Raw genomic sequence first — 23756 nt, 5'->3', positions numbered from 1 at the left:
ATATCTTTCCTCTGTGCTTTATTCAGGATGAAAAGGATTGCAAATCACTGCAACTCACTGTTTCCTGTCTTAACAACATTTTATACAGTGTCCCAACTTTTTTGGGTTTGTATGGATTGTATGATGTATAAGATAATTAATGCATGATTTTGGTTGCAGATAGTGTTGACACCAAAGAGCCAGTGCTACCTAACATAGCAGTAGTCATTTCTACGTACTGTCTCTTTAATGGTCTAGAGCAGTGTTTCCCAACCCTGCTCAACCACAGAGCCAAACTGTTGAAAAATACATTTGCAAGAGCCATGATCTAAGAGGTGAAGAGTGGCAAAAACAGGTTGGAATAGCAATAAAAATTAGTTAAAGGGGGTAAAAATGGTCAGAAAGAAGCAGACATGGGTGAGAAGTTACAAAAGAAAGAGTTACAGGTGGCAGTAATGCCCCAAAAGTGGCAAAAAAAGAGTGAAAAGTGAATAAAAGGGGCAAAAAGCAGTCAAAAGTGACCCCAAAAAAAAGTGAAAAAGGGCAAAAATTGGATAAAAGTGGCAATAATTGTGAAACGGTGGCAAAAGGAAGTGGCAAGAATGGGTGAAAATAGGAATCAGGTGGTATTCAACGGCTAAAGGTAGCCTAAATGGACAATAAGGGGCCAAAAAAGTGAAAAATGAAGCTGCCACCACCGTGCTCCTCAGTGTCTCTGTGATGATGTTTAATATCATCAGACCAAAGAACTTTCTTCCTCTTGACCATGGAGTCTCCCACAGTCCTTCTGGTGAACTCTAGTCCAGATTGAATCTGAGTTTTCTTCAACAGTGTCTTCCTCTTCGCCACTCTCCCATAAAGCTCTGACTGGTGAAGAACCCGGCCAACAGTTGTTGTCTGCAGAGTCTCTGAAGCTTGGAGCTCCTTCAGAGTCACAGGAGTCTTGGTGGTCTCTCTCTAGTCTCCTTCTTGAGGACGGTCTGATCTAGGCGGATTTACACAGCTGACATAGTCCTTCATGGTGGATTTAACTGAACTCTGGGGGATGTTCGGAGACTAGGCCTGACCCCTGATTTATCATTTTCACTTCTCTGAAATTCTTGCAGTGTTCCTTTGTTTTCATGGTGTAATGGGAGCTAGGAATACTGATTAACCAGTAACAGGACCAGTGACTCTATTTATTCATTTTTTTAATGCCAAATTATGTTGACCATGATTGAGTCACAAAATCAGCTGAAGGGTTAAACATCCGAGGGTGTCAGTACTGATCATAGGCTCTGTGTGTTTTCATTTTTTTGCCCATTTTTGCCACCTGTTTAAGACACTTTTTCCCATTTTTTTGCCACTTTTATCCCATTTTTACCCCTTTTCATATTTTTTTTCACCACTTTTCTGCTGTTTCCGTTAAATTACACCTGTTTCCTATTTTTTGTCCATTTTTGGAACTTCTTTTAGCCACTTTTTTCTTTTTTTTGCCACTTTTTCACCACTTTTTTCCCATTTAAGCTACCTTTTGCAATAAAATATCATGTCTTTCCTATTTTTTTGTTGTATCTTGCCACATCTTTACACTTTGTTCCAATTTTTTGCCACTTTTATCCCGTTTTTACCCCTTTTTGCCATTTTTCACCACTTTTTGCCCATTTAGGCTACCTTTTCCATTAAATAGCACTTGTTTCCTATTTTTTTCGACATGCTCTTTGCTTTATTGTTGCAGAGTTTAGCCCAGCTTTTAGGTCCAAATACTGAGACTGTCTGACACATTTCATCGAGACAAGGGGATTCATTCATAAAATGCCAACACAGGTAGAACAATCAGGAAAATGCTCACTGATGCTCATTTCCCACACAATGACAGACGATCTCAACATTTCACTCAATGGCATGCATTTCTCCCTTATGTAACTGTAATTAGATGCACAAACATGTTCAGTCTTGTTAGCATGTTAACACCTCTGCCTGATGAACCATTTTTCACACAACACTAAAGCAGAGCTTCACAAGCAGCATCACATTAAGGCTCCTGTCTTTATAATTATCTACCAGTCTGCATGAAGTGTGAAGCAAAGGAAGCAGCTCTGACTCAGATGTAACGAGTGCTGAACGAGGTTAGAGAGCAACCAGTGCCTTTTGGCCTGGATGTGGTCGACCGGCCAAACGGAGCAATCCAGGAGAAGGGCCTTAGTAAGAGAGGAGACCCAGAACCTGATGGTTCTCTGACTGAGCTGCAGAGATCCTGGACAGAGTTCCAGAGGGACAACCATCACTGCAGCCCTCCACTGATCTGGGCTTCATGGAGGAGAGATGGAAGATAATAATCTCTCTCAAACTGTGAGAGCAAGTGGAGGAAACCAGGCACTGCTCGTTACCCCTCAGCAGCATCATGCTGTGGGGATGCTTCTCAGCAGCATCATGCTGTGGGGATGCTTCTCAGCAGCCAGCCCTGGAAGGCTTGTAAAGGTAGAGGGTAATATGAATTCTGGAGGACAATCTCATTCTTCTTTTTTATTGGGAGAGGATTTATTTTCCAGTCAGGCACTGAGCCGAAGCACCCGTTAAAATGTGGGAATGACGACCAGCTGAAACAGCGGGTGCATTTCTGCGTTTGTCTGAATAACGTGGGTTACTGAGGGGAGATGAGACACATCAGAGTGTGGGAATCATGGGAAGACAGAGGGAGGGAAAAGGGTATGAAGGGTATGAAGAAGGTAGGCTCAGAGTTGGGCCGAGCAGGAGGAGGAAATGAGCAGGAGCAGCGTCAGAGTGCAAGGAAGGGCGAGCCAAGTAAGCACTTTCCTGTCCATTTTTCATCAGGCAGGGCTAAATTAGGCCAGGCTCCTCTCTCTCTCTCCTTCTCTCTGTGTCTGAGCATCTGCTCCCACATTCTCAACACGTCTCTCCTCTCACAGCACGGGGCAGCGTCACTCCGAATACCCTTCTCAGCATCCTGCCTTTTCACCGCCTCTGATTTATTAGTCGGTGGGTGCCGTCCATCACGCCGTGACGCAGGGGAAGCATCATGTTTTCTCTCCACTGCTCCAGCCCCCTCCTTCGCTCTCTCCTTGTCCTCTTGTTCTGATTGGTCTTAGTCGTCTCTTTTGCTGTTTTATTCAGTGACCTGCAGAATCTCGGTTGCCCTTTACCCTCTGAAGCTTGCCATTTGTGTTCTCTTGTGTCTGCCATTTGTACTTTCCTTCAAGTGAATCTCTGCAGATCAAATCAAAGATTTCTCAGATACTTTCAAGCTGAATTCTTGGGAAATCTTCCACTCATACCCTCCAAAAGATTCAGGGAAACTTCAGCTGTACCATGTCTTTTGAAGTAAGTCTTCCTTAAGAAAATTCGGATTTCTCTACCATACATTTCATGAGTTCAGAGCGTGCTTTTCTTTGAAAGCTTGCTGGGAAAGTTTCTTCTTCTCCAACTTTAAATTCTGTAGAAAGAGACAAAAAATCACCGGGGTCGGTCATTATTTTCAGCCGGATGTGGTGCAGCCAACAACGGCACAAACAGGACCTTGCCAGCCTAGAACTGAGGTCTGTCACCAAAGTGTGCCAGGTTCAAAGCTGAGTCCAGGGTCAAAGACACGAACCAGACCGAACCGGAGTGAAATACCTCCCAGAACAGGAGATCTGATCTGATCGTGTAGGGTTTTATTTGGCTCTCTCTATCTTTGTTCAGCATGTTTGGTTTTCTGGGAACCAGAGAACACTGAATGTAAAACTCAAGCCCAATTTTGTGACTTCTTTTTGTCACTTTTGGACCATTTTTACCCCTTTTCACAGTTTTTAACCACTTTAATACATATACATATGAGAATACATATACTAAAGTTGACAAATATTATGAAAGTGTGTAGTTCCAGACACAGTTTTAGTCACTTCCAAGCACTCTGAAGAGTCCACGGCTCTGTCACATCGTCATATTATTTTACTTCTTACCCAGGACCTCCAAAGTCTCATACCGAGAAATTCAGACATCACTAATCCTCAATGCATCATGGACTCATCTGCAGGGATGCTGGGGTATTTCAAGGTCCTTGAGGAGGCTGAAACATTGGGACTGTGGATCTCCTGGGTCGAAATTAAGATCCAGGCATTTGGGGATGCCTTGGCTGCAGACTCGGACTCATGCATGGGGCCATAGTTTCTCTGGGCAAGGTGGTGTGGTGCTCCCTCTATCTGAGCAGTTGGTCCTGGGTCCTCCTGGTCCCACTATACTCTTCTGAGCCCAATTATTGTTTTGTTGGCAGAATGTGAATGTGTGTCTAATGTTCAGGAGAGTGGGATAGGGAGGTTCGGCTGCACATCCATGGCCACTCGGCACAGTTTCCCAGGCCACCTTACCACATCCTGGGTGCCCAGGACCCGGTAGGCTGGACCAGATGGTGGGGGTAGCTGCATATGTCATGGAGGGGTCAGCTGAGAGGATGCAGGAGCCTGGATGATGGCCATCAGGAGGCCAGAGTAGGACAAGACCCAGGATGACACCACAAAGTGCCAAACCGGCAATTAAATCAATGAAAGGCTGCAACATCCAGTACTGTTGAGTTCTGATGAATGCCAAACTGTGAAAGTTTCAGGAAGTTTCCTTAACTTTCCAAGATCCATTTCACCAGGGTCACTGGTCTGATGCTTATCCCTCGCCTTTGAATATATCTACAGATCACATTAAGGCAGTGGTTCTCAACCTTGGGGTCGAGACACTAAGAGGGGTCTCCAGATTCCCTAAAAAAAAATATTTTTCAAATTCCACTGTTGCCACTTTGCACCAATTTTGCTGAATTTTAACCAGTTTTCATCATTTTTTTCCACAAATTTACCACATTTTTGCCATTTAACACTTATTTTTGCCATTTTAAACCCTTTCCGCCTCTTTTTTCTGCCTGTTTTTGCCACTTCTAAACCGATTCTCGCCACTAAAACCAAATGTTGTCACTGCTGACTCATTATTGACACTATTAACCCCATTTTACCACTTTTATGCCCAATTTTTCCCATTTTAACCACATTTCACTGATTCGCCCATTTTTGCCAGTTTGACCAGTATCTGCCTATTTCTTCTTTCTCAGTCAGCACTATTTTACCAGTTTATATTGATTTTTCTTCCCAGTTCACCAGTTTCCACACATTTTTGCAAATTTAAAGCCTTTTCAGCCATTTTTTAATTCCCTTTACCACCATTTATGCCCATTTTAGCCACTGTAACCCATTTTTGCCTTTTTGGCTATTTTTTGCCATTCTCATATAATTTTTGCCACTTCTAGCTCATTTCTGCTACTTTTAAGATCCAATTTCTCCACCTGTTCCACCATTTTTTGTCATTATTAATTCTTTTTTCAAAAAACAAAATAGATTTACATTTTTAAGAAGGCTATATACAACACAAATGATTTAAAATAGACTTGTTTTATTAATAAGAGTGTTTTTTTTTTCAGGTTAAATATAAAATATAGATATCACAGCTTAACTTTGCAGTGATTTTACCATGACTTTGTAGACCTCCATGGGCCCCCAGCTTGGCTGGACCCCAGAAGCCCTGCCTTAAAGGGTCGTTGTCAGTCTTTGTGCATTCATTCACTCTGATAAATGATTGGACCTTGGTGGCCACAGGCCTCAGCTCATGAGCCGTCTGCTCATTGATTGCTCATGAAAGTGATATCGTGCACATTCTCTGAGAGATGTTCTTCAAACTCTTGCACCTCTGTCCTTTTGCCCTCGGAGGCAGAATGATTCTATTTTGGAGGTTCAGGCTCTTCCTGCATCCTCCTCTGTGCTCTCAGAGGACTATAACCTCAGGTGGTACACTGACTTTACCGTTTCATCAGGAGCTGAGAACTAACACCATAAACGCCTCTATGCAGGGGTCATCAAGTCCATCTGCACCAGGGCCAGATCTAGTCTCAGCAGAAACTCTGGAGGCCGGACATTCAAATACACAAAAATTAAATGAACATTTTGGTTTTGACTGAAATATTATCGCAGTAGTATTTGTATTTTCCTTTAAACTGCAGCACATTTTTAGTCATTACCAGTGAGATCTATCCCTGTTATCTATAACGCAGCAGGACACAAGGAGACAGACCTGACAGCAGGATTGGCCGGAGAGAATGGGCCCTCCCTAACTGTCATTTAGCACCAATATTAACCCATTCTGACCCTTTTAACCCCTTTTTTGATACATTTGCCTATTTTACCCAATTTTTGCATGATTTTAACCCCTTTATGCCTCAATTTTTGCCACTTTTCTCCTAATTTTGCCAAATTTTAACCCCTTTTATTACATTTTTTCAACAATTTTTACAACTTTAAAAGCATTTTTCTACTTTAAACCCATTGTTGATACTTTTTGCCTCTTTAACCCAATTTTTGCATGCTTTTAACCTCTTTTAAACCAGTTGTCCTGCATGTTTTAACCCCTTTATGCCACTCTATCATCAATTTTTGCCACTTTTCTCGTATTCTTGCCACATTTTTTCCAACAATTTTTACAACTTTGAAAGCATTTTTCCCACTTTTAACCCATTGCTGATACTTTTTGCCCCTTTTTGCCAATTTTAACCCAATTTTTGAAAGACTTTAACCCCCTTTAAACCCCTTTTTCTGCATGTTTTATCCCCTTTATGCCACTCTATTATCAATTTTTGCCACTTCTGAACCTCTTTTCATTTCTTTCTTGCACTTTTTGGTCATTTGTAACCAATCTTTGATACTTTTTGCTCCTTTTTCACAACTTTTTTTTTTTTGCAACACTTCTGCTAACCTTAACCATTTTTTAAATATTTATTAATTTTGACAGTAAATTTCTGTGAAAACAGATCAGATGGTTAGTCATTCTAAAACTATGTCAGTGTTAACTGTTTGTGGGATGGATTTAACAGCTGCAGACATTTGAAGCAAAAGGATACTCTTCAAATCTTCTTTTCTGAACCTAGTGATCTTTCGGGGGCCGGACAGGAAGCTTTGGGTGGCCTGATGTGGTCCCCGGGCCACCAGTTGATGATCAGTGCTCTGTGGCGTCCAGGTTGACTGACTGATACTCTCTAGTGTTGATGTGGACTAAACATCCTTTCATGGGTGAAAAGTCTTGAATGAGTCGTTCTTTCCCTGAATGAAGAGGACTGTAGTAAACCTCCATCAGAGAGCATGGCTGTGCAGAGATAGACAGAGAATAACCCAGCGTTTAAAGGGATCCTGGTGCATTGGATGTTGTTCTTTAGAAGCGTATCGGTCACACATTGAAAGGTCAAGGCCAACATTCAAGCGTTGCACAACGCCAAAGGCAGCGTTCCACAGAGCGTGCTGAAGCTCTCTGCAGCCTCCGTGGACCGCCGTGTTTTAAGACAGTTTGATGCTTATCTGGGATCGAGCTGGGATTTCACTCCACATCATTCTCTCCACCTACGAACGAGCTCGCAGACGCCAGGAGCAAAGTCAGAACGCAGCCTTGCTCCTGCTCTCCGGCTCACTCTGACGCTGAGCTTCGCCTGCTTTTCTGGAGAATTCTGATTGATGGTGAAGGTAAGGCTTGAAAAGAAGATAAAAGAGGGGAGAGGTTGGTGTTTAATAGGCGGAGAGGACGTGAAAAATTGAGGGAAGTTTCAGTGTCTTTGTTTGTTCTAATTAATATGAACTTATCTTTTAAGGCGACAGCTTGTCTAATTTGTAATCGTAGCTCTCTTTTATCACAGCTCCATGTTCTGATTACAGTCCTGTCATGTACTCTTCTTCACTGGAACTCCCCAGCCCAATGACAACAATGCAATTAAGAGAATGAATGAGAACACCTCAACTGGCAGGTTACTCCCCTCAATTACAACATGCTCTCCAGCTGACACCTGGGTAATAAGATAAGCAGGTAAATGTGCTTAGTCTAAGTGCTAACAACAACCAGGCACTCCTGGTGATGACTGAACGCCACTGCAGACTTTGGGAAAAAAGGGGGGATTGGCAGGAAACGCACAAGTGTGCTGCCAATGTCGACTGCACAAATCCAGCATACGTTCTCGGTCTGAAACGAATCCAGTTTGGGGATAAAAGTATGGGTGCTCGTTCCAGTGTGAGAGGAAACGCTGAGCAGGGAAGCAATCATGCAGAATTATTTATAGCACTTGTAAATAGAGGGAAGCTAAGTTTAGCTTTTAAAACTTTCTGTTAATAAGGGAAACCTTTGAGGAAAGCTTTCCACGTGGCACGCGCAAGATTGAAGAGTATCACTGAGTCTAACACTGAGGTTTGTGCTACCTGCATGTATTTATGAAGGCCAATCAAAGTCTGACCATTTATTATGGAGCAACAGACACTGGCAAGTGCAGAGAAATACTGCCATATCCTCCTGAGACCTAGGGTAGGGTAGGGCAGGGTTAGGGTTAGGGTTAGGGTTAGAGTTAGGGTTAGGGGTAGGGTTAGGGTGCACAATAGACCAGTGGTTCTCAAACAGTGTGGCGAGACACACTAGTGCGCCTTAAGGCAGGTCCAGGTGTGCCGTGGGAATCTGTACCATCTGTTATTAGCGTTAGTACTGTAACCAGGCCTGCCCACAGATCTGGACCCCTGAAAACCCCAGAGAATGGCCGTTGTGATTTACTGATATCAGTGTGTGTGTGTGTGTGTGTGTATTTTGTTGTTTTTTAAAGCCACTTTTTTTGTTGCCACTTCTTATCACTACATTTGACCCTTTTTTGAAACTTTTTGCTACATTTAACCAATTTGTGCTTCTTTTTTGCCACTTGTCACCCAATTTTCCTTTTGTTTGGCCAGTTTTTCCCATCACTTTTAACCCCTTTTTACCAGCTTTTAGCAACTTTAACCCTTTGTTGCCACTTTTCTGCCATTTGTGATTTAACTTGCCACCTTTCTGACACTTCAACCCATTTATGCCACCTTTTTACCAATTTTTGCCCACTTTTGCCTTTTTCTGCCCCCTCTTTTTCCACTTTGAACCCATTTTTACCACCTTTTTACAGCATTTAACCCTTCTTTTAGGCCACTTGAAACCCATTTTTGCCACTATTTCTCCACTGTCAACAATTTTTCGCCCATTTCTGACTTTGCTTTGCAACTTTTTGCCCAATTTGCCACGTTTGTTCATCACTATAAACCCATTTTCGCCACGCTTTTGGAACTTTTTGCCACGTATAACACATTTTTGCTACTTTTTTGCCACTTTTCGCCCAATTTTGCTTTTGTTTGGTCATTTTTTGCCATCTTTCCCATCACTTTTAAACCCTTTTTATGACCTTTTAGCAACTTTAACCCTTTTTTGCCACTTTTCTGCCACTTGTGATTTAACTTGCCACCTTTCTGGGACTTCAACCCATTTATGCCACATTTTTACCACTTGTGCCCACTTTTGTGCTTAATTTTGCCCTTTTTTAATGACTTTGAACCCATTTTTACCACCTTTTTACAACATTTAACCCTTCTTTTAGGCCACTTGAACACTATTTTTCCACTTTCAACAAGTTTTTGCCAGTTTTGACCCACTGTTTGGCCACTTTTTTTTCTTACCAATTTTTGCCCATTTCTGACTTTGTTTTGCCACTTTTTTGCCCAATTTGCCCTGTTTGTTCATCACTTTTAACCCATTTTTGCCACCTCTTGCCCACTTGTGCCATCTCCGTGATCCCCCGGTTGTCTGGGCCCCAGAAAACTCTCTTACCACGCCAGCAGACCGTCTCTGGACCAAAGCTGGAGAAGTGAAACAAAGTTAGCATCCATCTTTGTTTCGAACGGGTGAAGTGGATAAAAACAGCGGATCCATCAGCCAGGCTGGTTTCTTATCCTGCCTTTGTGCTCAGCAGGGACTGATGGGAGCATGGAGTTCACGACTGAAAGTTTGGAGATGTATGTGTTTTTATTCTCTACAAGACAATCCATGAGACGTGACAGTTTACCTGCTGACCCTGTTAACCTCCTCTCCATTAAAGCCCGACTATGTAAACAGCGTCCTGGAGGAGCTGCTTTCATTCCAGTCTTTGCACGCTGAGAGGAGCAGAACCAGACACTCTTCCTCTGGAGGACCTGAGAAAACACGTCATCTATTCTGCGCTGTAGATAAACATCTTTGGATTCCCAGGGCCACTCCCTCTCTTAGTGATGGTGTTTTTATTCTAAAGTTGAAAGTCCTTTGTATCCCAGCGTACTTTTGTTTATGCTGTGTAAACGGCCGAGCTTTTACCTGCAGACGCCTACGGGAAAACTCGCTCGCACACACCATTTTCCTCCAGAAAGCCCTGCAGGACTCTTCTCACCTTCAGCACACAAGTGTTAAAGCGTTTTATCAGTGTTCAGGCTGGAGAAGGTCAGCCTCAGAGGCAGCATCTCTTAACTAACAGTGCAGAGGGCGAGTGGTGAAAGAGAACATCAAAGATCTGAGGCATTAGATTCACCGGAAACATCCGGCTGTTTCCCACTCTCACCTTGGCTTTAGGAGGCGTTTTAGGCGGGAGGATCGATAAATGTTATGGCCTTTAACAAATATTCCCGTATTGATTTTCACACAGGTTTTGGCCGAGGCTTCACATCCATTATGTTTGGTCTGACATGTATTAATCAGACATGAAGGCAAACGAGGAGGAAGGCAACAGCTGGCTGCAGCGTCCCACTGCGGCTTCACTAATGCTCGTGCACTTAGCACCTCTGCATCATAAACCGAGCTCAGACACGAACTCCAGGTCCCAAATTTACCTCCAGACATGTACGGAGAAGTGAGCTGATGCATGTGTGTGTCACACCAGAGGTGGACTCACTTTGCTGCCCATCTTTGCCACCTTTAGCAAACTTTAGCCACTTTCAGCCCATCTTTGTGACTTTTCAACTGCTTTTCACCGGTTTATCCCCATTTTTTTGCCACTTTTTCCCTTTCTAAATCCATTTTTTTGCGGCTTTATTCCATATTTGCTCCTTTGCACCACTTTTCACCTCTCATTTCCTGCCATTATTTTCCATGTCAAACCCATTCTTGCCAATTGTGGACAGATTTTTTTGAACTCCTAGCAATTTTTTCTGTTTTAAAACCCATGTTTGCAGCCTATTTGTACCACTTTAAGCAAATTTTGGTCACTTTGACCCCTTATTTGCCACTTTTTAACAGCTTTTCATCATTTTTACCACTACTTTTTGCACATTTGAGAAAAAAATGCCACTATTAATACATTTTTACCACTTTTAACCAATCTCTGCCACTTTTTAACCACTGCTCACTGTTTTTACCACCATATTTTGCCCGGTTAGTAAATTTTTGCCACTTTTGAGCCCATGTTTGTGACTTTATCAACCGCTTTTCACCAGCTTATCCCCATGTGTGGCCACTTTTTCCTCCTAAACCCATTTTTGCGGCCCATTTTTGCCATTTTAAAACCCATCTTTGCCCCCATTTCTACCACTTTAAGCTATTTTTTGTAACTTTCAATACATTTTTGCCAATTTAACCCCATATTTGCCACTTTTTAACACCTTTCACCATTTTAACCACCAACTTTGCAACTTTTAGAAAAAATGTGCCACTGTTATTACAGCATTGGCACTTTAACCCAAATTTGCCACTTTTTCACCACTCTTCACCATTTTTACTACCATTTTTTGCATCTTTGAGAAAATAATGCCACTAATAATACAGTCTAACCACTTTTAACTAATATATGCCACTTTTTAACTGCTTATCACCATTTTTACCCCCATTTTGGCCTCTTATTTTCCTTTCTAAACCCATATTTACTACTGTAGCCCCTCTTTTGCCCATCCACCACATGTAATCCTGCTAACACATCCATACAACAGCGTTGCCATGATCAGACATCACATTCAGTCTACGCTGAGCCGTACAGATGGGCTCTAGTAACCGCTAATTCATAATTAACATCACGTGTACTGTCGTAGTGAGGAGAGCAAGCTGTCCATACTGAAAGTGTAAAACTCACGATGTTCCCAGGCAAGGACTGGCGGAGAAAAATGCATGTACAGAAACGGACGCTATTGTTTGCATACAAAGCAGGAAATGTTCTACATCTTAAGTTCTTTATATAACTTCCAGGTGTACTGCTGACACTGCCGGATCTACGTCCCTGAATCACGCCGTATCTACAGGCACATGGAGGGAAAGGCAGACTGAATACAAACAAGACTCCATAGGTCAGCAAAAGGTGACAGAACCTGGCGGAGAGTGCATTCAGAGCCGGCAGCATCCCATGTAAACGATAAAAGATAACTAGCTGTAACCACACTGAGTGAATCTTCATTATCTAATGCCTAAGCTGCCGGGCTTTCAGGCTTATTACTGTCGGCAAATAGGGACAAAAGCTCTCTGTAATTACTCCACATCCCCAGTGGGTGATGGCGGCATTCTCAGGGAGCTTAGCAGAGGCTTCTGTGTAGCTCTCACCACAGATCGACTGGGGAGATACAACACATGCTGCTCTGCTTTTTTTACTCCCGGTCCTTCCCTCCCCCCTTTCTCTCGGTTCTCAGCTTGTTTTCTTTCCACACTCTCTCTTCCTCACACTCCCTTTTGCAATTAGTATCCTTGGCATGCTAATTGCTCTGAGACGATTTGAAGTGAAATATTATTTAGCCATTAATTTGGCTGTTACATTTGATGATTTACATATGAAAACACTGGAAGTGTTTAACAATTGGAGCAGGTGCATCGATGTAAGACTAAGAAAACACAATTAAATGAGAAGATGCAGAAGAATGAGTGAACACCGCTCTGTTCCTTTAAACCGACAGCAGCCACATGCACCAGGATCCTCCTGTGCCGTGATTTCGCACCGTCCGATGGCATGTGCCCTCGCCTACTGGGTCCATTTCTGAAGAGCAGAGAAGCAAAGCAGGAAGCAGCTGGATTCAATCACAAAATCAAGCATTAATACAGAGAACAACATGCAAACAGCATGTTTCTTTGACTTTCCTGGGTTGATTTGCTGTCCATTGAGTGCTTTATTTGATTCAACACAGAGAGGAAGAGAGAGAGATATAGATCAAGGAGGCAATAAAGCCGAACACATGTGGTTACACATGATTTTTAAGATGGTGGACTGAAAACAAGGATTGAGCCATGTGGCGAAGAAAGAAACTCTAGCCTGCAGCTACAAACTCAGTATGATCACCACACAGAAACTCAGAGGCCAGAATGCTACAGCAGTCACAATAGTGTTTATGTAGGTGAAGGCACTGCACTGGATATAAATGGACACAGCAAAGTACACCCACACATAAGCAGATCATAAGAAAACAAATGCACATGAAACATTTCCTACAGCTAGCTCTGCCCAAACAAAGCCTCTTAGTTGTGATCATTTGTGAATAGAGTCTGATGTCCAACTAGGTCAGGGGTGAGCAGAGGTCAGTCCATTGATGTTTCTTCCATGGTTGGGTGTGTCTTTTGGAAGTAAAATGTCTTCTGGTATCAAAAATGACCTCTAGTAAAAGAGCATGGCTTGTATAGTCTTTTAGAGAAAGAGAAAAGTTGCATGTTTTTTCTGGTAATAAATGGACACAGCAAAGTAAATCAACACGCAAGCAGAAACCGTAAGTCAGGAAATGCAGTCTTCAACAAAGAGAAAATAATAGCTACATGTTTTCCTGCAGAAACTTGATTCCTCTCTGGATGACGTCAAGGGAAGGAAGAAAACGTTTTGGACTCTGCCAGCCGATTGCTACGTCGAGCTTTTAGGTGAAGCCAGGAGCACAAAGCACGCAGTGGAAGGCAGCTGGCGTGCTGCTGTGGAAAGGCAAAAACGGAGGGAGTCACAAGAGCTTTTCAAGTCCTGGACCACCTTTAACACACACTAACCCAGTGGCCAGACTTTTATTCTACGGCGCTCACGCTGAGTTTCTCCCCAGGTGTCCTCCAATCAGAGACTCTGAAATGTGTCCTTTTCCCACCTTGTTGTGAAGTGCTGCAAGGACTTCTGGGAAGATATCCATCAAGATTCACAGCCTAGGCCCATGTCTTTATTTGTTGCGCTGGCCTCAACAACAGGCTTATTGTTCAGTGATGGAATGAAGTATTCTCGCGTCGCCTTACCCGTTCGCCTGCTCCTTCTCAGGATGTGAAAAAAGACGAATGAAGGGCTGAATGAAAAGTGCGATTACATCAGTTATCAACATAACGTGACAGGGTGATGCGACTGACCGTGTTTCTTTACTTTCTCTGTCAACATTCTGAGATGTTTTTATAATCCTGGTGGCTTTTCTTGGAGGACAACAGGAGCTTTATTAGGAGGGAAAGCTCTGTGTCATTGCTGTTTTTTAGTAGCTCAGCACTCACAGCCTGGTGTGACTTATCCAATCAGCACTTTGTGTTCCAACATGATCCCACACTCTCCTGCTGCCGTGGATTTAGACTCGATCGTGATGTTCTCAACATGTCTGGCAACACAAGTGTCAAATATGTTTCTTTTGGTGGCCGGGGATGTTATTTTCTCTCAGACACATTGTCCTCAGCCTAAGCCGATTACAGAACATTTCTATTATTGCTGCAGTTGTAAGTGATTTACCTCTGTACCTGGATTTCAAAAGTCGCTTCATCATAACTTGTTGGATTTCTGCGTATGCAGGCGATTGATACAAATAATGCTGGCAGGGTAGGTAGTATTGAGGACTTACAGTACGCAGAGCAAAGCCACCGTGACGCCTCTCCAGTCTCGGGGAACCTTCAGAACCTCCACCGTCTGTGTCTATTCTCTTCATGAGCTGTAGTTTCATCTGTGAAATGAGAATGCAAATCATTTTTCCGAGTATGTGAGTGTGAACTGGCAAGGCAGAACATTCAATTCAGTCTGATATTACCAACAAGGAAGGAGGGCAGGGAAAGTAAAGCCCTGTGCTGCGCGCCTGTCACTACTACAATAGTACAATGCTTGTAACACGGGATGTGAAAAGGGTTTATTCTGCCGATTGCTACGCTCGTTTTTGCCCCGCCGTGAAATCGTTTTGAATGAAACATGAATACACGAGTCAATCTGGACTACTTTACATGGAAATTCTGCAATGAAAGTCTCAGAATGGGACTACTTGGGAGGCGTTTATTTGAAGCACACACACTGCTCTGACATACGACTGCAGATTTCCCTGCTCACGCCAAGCTTCCAGGGACATTCGCCACTGCATCGACTTCATACCGGATCAAATATGAGACGTTTTTCAGTTTCTGGTGCTCCTAAATGAGAGAAATATCTGCAGAACCATGCAGAAACATTCTAATCCTGTTGGTAACTAGACATTTTTATGGACCAAATTTCATCCCAGGTTAAAATCATCTTGTCTGATTATCCAGTTTGGATGACATAACTGCCACCAGGGGATCTCCAGTTGGCAGTAATGCAGAATGGGAGCATTTTAATCCACTGTAAATCCGCACACTGCTATTGGAAGAAATCCATATGGACCAACGGCACTGCAGATTATTTCAACAAAACTGAAGACATAGAGAAACATCCTTTAGGTTTAACATGACGCCAAAAGGGTCGGACAGTCTGTGGCTCAGAGCGTTAGCAAACATTCCTACAACCCTACAGCTGTAGTCTGCTATCCTAGATTTTAACCTCGCCGTGCTGAGTCCAATTTTGGAAGGAATTAGTGCCAGCGTGAGAGTTCCAGATGGTAGGAATCCAAATTGGGATCATTTGAAAGACATTTACTTTGGATCCATGCACTGACACTAATGCACTACTGTAGAAAACCACTCTGATCTGATTTTTAACAGGTTTAACCCAGCGACAGAGCGCGATGTTCAAAGGACAAGTCAACACTTCAGCAGAGCTAAACTAGTGCAACTCAAGAGCCAGATATTAGTCACTACCTGCTGGTTAACCAGGAGGCTAATGTGGAAATAGCTGCTAATGAACCTCCAGAAACAAATGTAATTTAACTAGATAACTTTAGTTCAGCGGTCCTCGCCGTGTGGCTCTGGAGCCTCATGTGGCTCTTTTGTGATTATCTGTGGCCCTTTTACGTCTTCATTTGAAACATTATTCCCCCAGAAACCTTACCAAAGGGAAACTTTCAGGCACGCAGATGGTCGACTGGTTTAAGGCGCTACCCATGTACACGAGTGGCACAGGTTCGAATCCGGCCTTTGGCTCTTTACCGCGTGTCTCTCCCCGCTCTCCTCCCTGTGTCCGAGTCTATCCACTGTCTTTCCTCTTTCCAATAAAGGCATGAAAAGGCCCAAAAATAAATCCTAAAAAAGGGAAACTTTGACCCCAGAGGTTAATCACATTAATCAGTTTGTTTCCCAGATTTATACTTCCCCCCTACTTTTTTTCCAATTTTCGCCCTTTTCCACCATTTTTTTGGAACGCCCATTTAATCTTCCTTTTGTATTAAGTACCTCTTGTGTCCTCTTTTTTGCCAGTTTTTGCAACTTCTTTTAGCCACTTTTATCCCATTTTTGCCCATTTAAGCTGCCTTTTGCCATTAAATACTCTTTGTTTCCTCTTTTTTGCCCATTTTAGTCACTTTCCTCTAATGTTTTTGCAAGTTTTGGACCATTTTTTCCCCCTCTAGTTTTTTTTTTTTAATTTTTTTTGCTACATCAACCCATCTGTCCCACTTTTCACCACTTATTATATTAGATTGTGGCTCTTGCAAAGGTATTTTTCAACATTTTGTCTCTTTGGTTGAGCAGGGTTGAGTAACGCTGGTTTAGAGGAAGTCACAGAAAGTTAACCAAGAAAGGAAAGAGTCATGATCTGCTGGGTCACCTGACCCTAACCCTACTTACAGTAGGGTTAGGGTTAATGCTAAGGGTTAGGGTAACACCCTTGGATATTTTACCCTTTAATAATTTTTTTTTTAATCAGTCATTGTCAATTTATCTTGGCAATTCAAAAAATAGTAGCTATTCATGGCTACCATTACACCATGAAGACAAAAGTACAGTCCAAGCAACTCATCATAAAGAAATGAATGAATATGTCACATGTGTAAATCTGCCTAGATCAGACCGTCCTCATAAACTGAGTGAGCGTGCAAGAAGGAGACTAGTGAGAGAGGACACCAAGACACCTATGAGTGGACTAGAGTTCACCTAAAGGCATGTGGGAGACTCCACGGTCAAGAGGAAGAAAGTTCTTTGGTCTGATGATATTAGACATCATCACCATCCCCACTGTGGAAGTTGGTGGTGGCATCATCATCAGTGGGGATGCTTCTGGAAGGCTTGTAAAGGTAGAGGGGAAAATAAATGCTTCAAAATCCTGGAGGACAATCTCGTTCAGTCTGACGGAGAACTCCGGCTTTGGAGTAGGTTTATTTCCCAGTCAGACGATGAGCCGAAGCATCCAGAGAAAGCTGCACAGAAACGGTTTAGGGACAACAAGGAGAATGTTCTGGAGTGACCAGGTCAAAGCCAGACCTCAATCCAAGAGAGAGTTTGTTGCTGGACTTGGAAAGGGGACTGCATAACCATGTTTCCTTTCTTCCACACACAACCAGTACAAATGCTACCAGCTGGAAATGCTCATGCTGGCAGTAATGACAGCAGTTGGGTTAAAACCTGGATCAGATCTGGGCGATAAATCAAAGTCTAGTGTATCTACAGGCTCAGAGGGACCTCCTGCTTGCTGTTCCATGTCAGAGATGCTCTCTCTGATTATTGAGGGTGCATCTTAAACCAAGAAGTCATGTCTGCTGTCTCAGCAGTCTCAGCATAGGATTTAAATGTTTAAATAAATGTGTGTTTGATGAAAGAGGATTTGGTCAGATCATGTAGAGGCTCAGTTTACGGATGTAAAATTAATCTCCAAAATGGACAAATTTAGAGTTCCAAGTGTAAATCTGCTCATTGTATCACTGACGACTGCTCTGGATGGTTGGGAGTGAACGATAGTCAGGGTGAAGCTCCACTTATGGAACGGCCAGGGTCAGTCCTGCTTCATTTACTAACCCTTTAACCCATTTTTGCCACATTTATCTAATTTTTGCCACTTTTAAGTCTTTAATTTTCTTTAAAAATCCAATTTCATCATCTTTTCCACCATTTTTTCCCAGAATCAACCGATTTGAGCTATTTTAACCCATTTTAATCATGTTTTTAACATTTTTTTTCTTCATTTGAAGAAGTCTATTTACTACACAGATGAATAAATAAAGATATTAGTTTCTTTGATAAGAGTGGTTATTATTCAGATCACAGCTTAACTTCACAATGGACCATGGTTTTGCTGTCCTCCGTGGACCCCCAGTTTGGCCGGGTCCCAGAAACCTGCCCCGTTATCCCCCTTTTGTACAGCCTTGTCTGTGCACGACTATTCTAGATTGTGCATGGCTGTGTTCAACCACATTCAGTCTCAGCAGGGTTTCCTGGTTCCTGGTCTCTGACACCTTTATTTTGGAATTTCCAAATTTGGGCGAAGAGTGGCAAAAAGGTTGTAAAAATGGGTTAAATGTAGCAAAAAAATCCAAAACAGTGGCAAAAATGCTAAAAAAAAAAAGTAGCAAAATGGTTTAAGTTGTCAAAAGATGTGGCAAAAATGGGTTACAAGTGGCCTAAAAAGGTTATATGTAATAAAGAGGGGGTAAAAATGGGCAAAAAAAGGGCAAAACTGGGCAATAAAGTGGTCAAACAAAGGCAAAAGCGGGCACAAATTGGCAAAAAGGTGGCAAAATAGATCATAAGTGGCAGAAAAGTGGCACAAAGGGTTAAAGTTGCTAAAAGGAGGTAATATGTGGTTAAAAGTGATGGGAAGAAATGGCAAAAAAAAAATTGCCAAATTTGGGCAAAAAGTGCCTAAGAGGCTGCAAAAAGTGGTTAACTGTGGCAAAAAATTCAAAAAAGTGGCAAAAAGGCTCTTATCACCCCCAGAGCCCCGTCTTTCTACTATTTATTATATGGAAAATAATTCACTTTTTCTGCTTTTTAGTAAAAAATTAAACATTTTAAATAATCAAACTGGCATTTAAAGGGTTAAAGGCTTGAAAATTATTCAGTGTTTGTGAGTTTTGAGCAGGTCTGAAGTTGTTGAAGAAATTTATGAAAAAAAAGTAGAAAAAATATCGACGTATGCTGATTTAATGGCAGTTTTTCTGCGTGCACATTTTTAGCCTTGAAGGTGTCCAGAGGGTAGTAGATTAGAGGAGGGCACAAGGGTTAAAGGGTTAAATTTTTTATAGGCATGCATTAAGAGGCTTGTTTCTGTTTCCTTGAGTGTAAATGACGGCTGTGTGTTTCACAGCAGGAGACGTGTTTGTAGAAACACCTCCATGTTGAGTTTTCCAGTCATTCTCTCCTGACCCGGCTCTCACAATCTCCTCCATCGTTTCGGCAAAAACTGAAATATTTTCTGAGATTCTTCTGCATTTGTGAGAGCTTTTCCCCCAACAAACAGAGGTAAATAAAACCCTCTGACTTCCTGTCAGTCCCCAGAGTAAAGCTTGTTTTGACTTTAGCTCAAAGGTTTTTGAAGGTGTGAAGTCTTACCTGCCTGTCCAAACTCTTGGCTGGAGCGAAAAATACAAATCAGCTGTAACTAAACTCCACTCTCAGGGCCTTAATCTTCAGTCAGGACTGAAAATACTGAACTAAAAGTGTAGAAATCTAACAGTTTTCCACTAAAGCTTCCATTTATTGGCTAAACTACTCAGCCAGAAGGTGTAAATGTTTTGTAATTCTGCCTTCATTGCATCGTTTTTCATCCTTTCCCTCCTCAATGGCATCAAACTCCACATATAAGAAATCCCAGGTGACCTTCCATCATGAGCCGGCTTTACCAGCTGCCTGTATGCCGGCCCTCCTTTCTAAAACGCTGAGATTTATGACTTTGACCTCCAGACACATTGTATCCATCCATGTGTTTCCTTTTGCTTATATGGCATCTTCCTTTTGCAGGCAGCCAGCATCCATCAGCCTGCGTCTTGACCTGCTGGCTTTAACCTTTCACTGAGACCTACTTAAACATCTTGACAGCCAAAATAAACCGCTGCCCTTGGCCTTGTTGTAGTTGCTTTCACAAAGACCTGTGGGGACCAGCGTGCATTTAGTAACCTTTTAAAGGCCACTCAAAGACTGAAACACCCCTTTCAGGACCGCAACGAGCCTGGCTAGGATGGGAATAGATCGCTAAGGCGCTGGATGGCGTTATGCAAGAGTGAGACAGAGGTTCAGTTAAGGACAGCAGAGGAGGGGAGCAGATAATTAAAGTCAATTACATTTCAAAGCCATATTCTTCATTTATATCCCCGCAGGATTGGAGGTTTCACAGATAAGTCTACTCTGAGTGCTTTTATGATCCAGTCACATGCATTTATGAAATGGACTTGTCCCGCTCTTCACTGGGAGGATTTTCTGCTGATGCTCACTTTTCTAGACTCTGTTTTCTAAGGTAATATTCATTCACTCACAGTCCAACTGTGGGGGTGGAATCAGGACGATCAGCTGTTAAATGGGGGGGTGGTAGGGAGAGTTAAGATTGACAGCCTCTCTTTGTCTGGGCCGTTTAAACTCTGGTAGTTCGCACGGATACCGCCGGTGGTTTTCAGACCCTTGGGACCTCACATGACTACCCAACTAAACACCCAGACAGCACCCTAGACCTGTGGTCACCCAACTAAACACCAAGTAAGCACCCTAGACCTGTGGTCACCCAACTAACCACCCAGACAGCACCCTAGACCTGTAGTTACCCAACTAACCACCCAGACAGCACCCTAGACCTGTAGTTACCCAACTAACCTCCCAGACAGCACCCTAGACCTGTAGTTACCCAACTAACCACCCAGACAGCACCCTAGACCTGTAGTCACCCAACTAACCTCCCAGACAGCACCCTAGACCTGTGGTTACCCAACTAAACACCAAGTAAGCACCCTAGACCTGTAGTCACCCAACTAACCTCCCAGACAGCACCCTAGACCTGTGGTCACCCAACTAACCTCCCAGACAGCACCCTAGACCTGTGGTCACCCAACTAAACGCCAAGTAAGCACCCTAGACCTGTGGTTCCCAACCTTTTTCTTGGAGCACCCCCCCCCCCCAATTTGTGATGTAAATAAAAAGGGGAAGGTTGTTATTGGAGGGTCACCAGTTCAGGTCCAGGTCAGACCATATCTGGACTTTGGCCTGGTAGCCGGAGAGGTGCCAGGACACTTCCTGAACACTGCCGACGTGCCCTTGAGCAAGGCACTGAGCCCCCAACAGCTCATGGCAGCGCTCCAACGAGGGCAGCAAGGCCATCACTCTGACCTCTCTCCATTAGTGCATGTCAGGGGGATCCTGTTTGTGCATGTGTGTTTGCATGTAAATCAGCCTGTTTGTTTCACACTCTATAACAGTGTAAACTGTGAATTTCCCTTCAGGGATCAATAAAGTATGACTTAAAAAATGCTGGACTGCTGTCAAAGATAAGCATCAGCTGTAGTTGTTTATAAAGATCGGATCTCAATAAGAATTCTGGGACACTTTAGTCACGACCAAAAAACCTCCTAGGAACCGTCCTGTTAGTGTGTTAGATAGTTAATACAGATCTCTACTGACAACCTCAGACCCCCTGATATCTCTGGTGCCCCACCTAATGGGGGCCTGGACCCTTGGTTGGGAACCAATGTCCAAGGTTAGTGGATCTGGTGACCCCTAGGGGAAGCACCAAAGATCTCAGAGGGACCCTGTCTGCTGTGACATTGTCAAAACTTTCTATCTATCTATCGATCTATCTATCTATCTATCTATCTATCTATCTATGATAACCTAACCATGATTAAAAAAAAGGTTTTAGTGCAAACATAAGAGAAAAAATTAAGCTAGTCCATTTATTGGCCTTCAAAAAGTCAAACATACAAGAAATCAAAGCCAATCTTCCTGAGATTAAAACTTACAAAATTTACAAGATAAAAACTTGAAATTTCCAAGTTTGAAGGTCTTAAATTTTGACACTAGAACCTAAAAAATGTCGCCGTTTGGGCCCGGCTAGAAAGTGACAGGACCAATCAGTGGCGAGGAGCAGGACTTTCGGGTCGCGGCAGAGTCGTGACGTAAACAAGCAGCAGCTTGGTTATTTTTTCAAGTGGGTCAGGAGGAGTTTAGACTTTATTTCCAGTACTTCTGGTAAATGCAAGGACTTCCAGAGTGCTCCTGGGGTTGTGTCAATCCTTCTCAAACGATGCAACATCAACGCCTTACTGAGCATGCCACAGCTTGTCTCGTCTCTCTAGGTGAATATTCACTCACAGTAGAGGAGAGGTAGCTCAGCTCTTTCCTTGAAGCTTAACCCAAACGATGCATAATCCTGGTGTTTAATCCTTGTTTAGGTCCCGGGGTAATTCTGTCACTTTGAGTGTCTTGTGGCGTTCTAGAAACGTGGAGCACATCTGATGTTTGATGCTGCTTCACTCTGAGTGACTAAGTCGTATTTGACGGCGTCTTCACCGATGTGTTGTCGTCACCTTCCCGGCTAATCTGCGGCCTCTGCAGCTCTGAACCCTTCCACACTGGAACTGTGAGCTCATTTGCTCCGCTTCATTAATACTCTTTGTGCAAATTCCATTGGAGGCTTTTTTGCTAGTCACCGGACCTGTGGAGAATCCATTAGCAATCACAATCACAGACCAGGAAAGCTGATAAACCAGAGCCTCAAGCAGCCCATTTCTCCATGCCCCGTTTGCCCAAATGTGAGCACACATTACAGTGGCGACAGACAATGCGAGCCGCTACAGCGTGGAATTAACTAAATGAACTGAGATTTAGCTCACGCCATTGTGACTCCGTGACAATAACTGCACCAGCTGCCCCAGTCATTTGAATCCCTCCTCATTTTTCCAACGGAACATAAAAGGCGAGCTGGGCTGAAGACAGGAGGCATGAGTAAGCACGTAACAGAACACAAAAGCATGAGAGGGGAGGATACGTCACACAGAGAGCCTGTGGCTCGCTCTTCAGAGTGTGCCGCTGGCAGAAAGCTTCCTCAGATTCAAGCTGACATATGGCTGTGGGAATCTGGGGTATGGCCTATCTGGGGGGGTAGACGCTGTGAAATATGTGTATGGTGAAGTTTAACCTGCCATCCAAGTACCAAGGGACCGGCCTAGAAATAGAAATCTACAGAGTCCATATGCTTGGTTTAAATGAATGACTGGCAGTTCTGCAGACTTGATGCTAAATATAACACTTCTGCATATAAACACAGCGCTGGAATGCTTTTTTTAATTTAGGGAAACTCCTGTGCTTCCAATCTCTCACTCCAAATGTTTACTAAAGTTAGAGGCAGGTTGATAATTGTTTGACTGAAGTGGCCAAACTTTGGTTCTGAGTTTTGCAGGATTAGAAGTGTAGACAAACTCATTCCTCCTTGAATTATGTCTACTAAAAGTTCTAACATGGAACTTTTAAGATCCATCATTCTTGAGGAAGGTTTCTCCTTTAATTTCCTGTGAGGCGATTCAAGTGGTTGTGAAATATTTACTGAAATAAATCCAGATGCATCTAAGAGGCTGACAAAAGTAAATCAGGCCATAACTGCAGAGACAGCTTAGTATGTGCTTAATGCTGAAGCAAAGAGTCTTTACATTTGTTAAAAAAAAAAAAAAATGCTGCTAAAGCTGGATTTTTACGCCTAATTTTGGGCATTTTTCCCCAAATGATCAGCAGTCACGGCCGGATCCACCGCTCACCGCAACTGACCATTTAATCTAAGAATTCTAAGGGCGCTTTCACATTAGGCCCAGTTGTTTCAAACTGATCCCTCCCCCTCCCTCTTCCCCCTGCTGGCGTGCTTTCACACTAGCAACATTGAGCCGTGCCCGGGCCCACTTGCGTATTCACTCGGTCTGAAACAGCAGGTG

The 23756-nt window shown here is 43.1% G+C and overlaps 1 long non-coding RNA gene across 1 annotated transcript in view; it reads left to right on the top strand.

Moving 5' to 3' along the window:
* LOC121505996 overlaps window positions 1-23756 on the top strand; it is a 228058-nt gene that overhangs the window by 126288 nt on the left and 78014 nt on the right. The window lies entirely within an intron of this gene.

The sequence above is a fragment of the Cheilinus undulatus genome, linkage group 24, assembly GCF_018320785.1.
Source record: "Cheilinus undulatus linkage group 24, ASM1832078v1, whole genome shotgun sequence".
NCBI lineage: Eukaryota > Metazoa > Chordata > Actinopteri > Labriformes > Labridae > Cheilinus > Cheilinus undulatus.
This window is presented reverse-complemented; position numbering and strand designations above follow the sequence as displayed.